This window comes from Austrofundulus limnaeus, unplaced genomic scaffold, assembly GCF_001266775.1.
Source record: "Austrofundulus limnaeus strain Quisiro unplaced genomic scaffold, Austrofundulus_limnaeus-1.0 Scaffold10, whole genome shotgun sequence".
Lineage (NCBI taxonomy): Eukaryota > Metazoa > Chordata > Actinopteri > Cyprinodontiformes > Rivulidae > Austrofundulus > Austrofundulus limnaeus.
Genome location: NW_013952412.1, coordinates 3,828,904 through 3,830,722, shown reverse-complemented (window position 1 = coordinate 3,830,722; position 1,819 = coordinate 3,828,904).

The window sequence follows — 1,819 nt, the reverse complement described above, 5'->3', positions numbered from 1 at the left end:
AGTTTTTAAAGTTTGTACCAGAGAGGCATTTTGGAGTAAATATGATCACCAGAGTTCAAAACAATATCATCTTAACATCACCAATACATTGCCACTAGGAGCTTGGAAGTTATTGCAACATCTTCATCGCTTCACCAYGTGAATCACCTTCAGAAGCTTTTCCTAGCTTCAGCCACTTCTTTACCCTCCTGCTGCCCTTGGGCCAAAATGACCCCCGAGGCCCCAGCTTCCCTCAGGAGTCATTTAAACACAAAAGCAGCAGGAGGGTTCAACGTTTTTAGACATTTTACCTCCTGATATGATGTCACTGGGGATGTAGCACGTACACGCATATTGCAACAACTTACGGCCTGACAGGAAGAGATGTGTCATTTTTTTCTCACAAAAGCCTGAATTCTTGGTTATTAATACGCTGATATTGCGAAGAATTTTTTTTATTGTTCCTTATTTATGACAAAACCGATTTATAAATGAAAAACACTCGACTGGATATTGTATTTGAAATTTCAGTAGTAATAATTTGAGGCTGAGTTAAGAAAAGGCTGGAGTAGACCTTTTTCATTCTTGTTTTTCTTTCTTTTTATCACAGCTCATCCTCCATCTAAGAGCATAGACTGTTGTAGGACAACGAGTGGCATCTCCCACAGATCTGTTTTCTCTCCCTTATCTCCAGCCTGATTAGCTTCACTTTGAAGAGTGCTCACAACTGATATGAGATAATTGAAAAGTCCCATTTCTATTGAAGTGTTTAAAAACAATTACTATTTTCTTCATGGTTTTTTTGCTCAACATCTTTCTCAGTAAAAATACATTCTACCTTTTTTAAACATTTTTCCAAGTGTGACTTTCCATGTTCAGATTGATGACGTGTTCAGTATTTCGTCGTCTCACTGAGAAGCTTAGTTTTTAAACAAATTAATCATTTTTCTGCCAGATTCATTTGACCATGAGGCTGCGACACGTGTAAGAAAATGATAAAACATTACAACACCATGTGGTTGTTTTTGTAATGTTTCCATACCAACAAAGAGAAGTGAAGTGTTTTTTATGTCTTGGTCAGCACATCTAAATGCTTTGGTGGTTTAGTTGCACTGTAACCACTTTAATGCTGATAACCAATCTTTTAGAAGTGCAAGAATAAACGGTCATTTCAAAGTGGCAACTATCATCCCCTTAAATAAAATAGTTAACATCCCATCTAGCATGAATGCAGAGGTGTTATTGAAATGGAAAATAAGTCATTCCTGTCACGCAGCTCCTTCAGGCCCCATATTTGTWGTTTATCCTGCACCGTCCTGGCTGAACCGTACCCTTTCCACATTCCTTCTTAGTCATCATGCTGCAGAAAGTTCACACTTGTGTATTTCTTGTTAAGGGTCACAGGCTGTATTGACCATTTCCCTCTTTTTTTTGTCTTCACCGAGATGTTGTTTTAAACCCAGAGTTAACCAGAGATTGATCTGGAGAATGGGTGTATTTGGGGACTGCCATTCGTCATAGGGCCTGAAAGGCTTGTTTTCTTCTGGCCCTGTCACCTTTGATGAATCCCTGCTTAAAGGCTCCTCTGTGGAAGGCACGGCCAGCGTTTGCCTTGGCTCAGAGGCACTGCGTTTCCTCTCCCATCTCCCCTTCTGGTTTTCTGGCTAGACCTTTTTAAGTGCACCACAACCTTTTGTCCATTACTTTAGTTTGTGTTTGTTTGTGATGAGTGGACCACATTTTATAATTGTTTTGGGAGAAATTAATTTTCTTATTTTTAAGTCAGCTACGTGAGCATCCTTTCCTCAGGGATGTGGGTTTGCCTTTGCACTTGTTTATT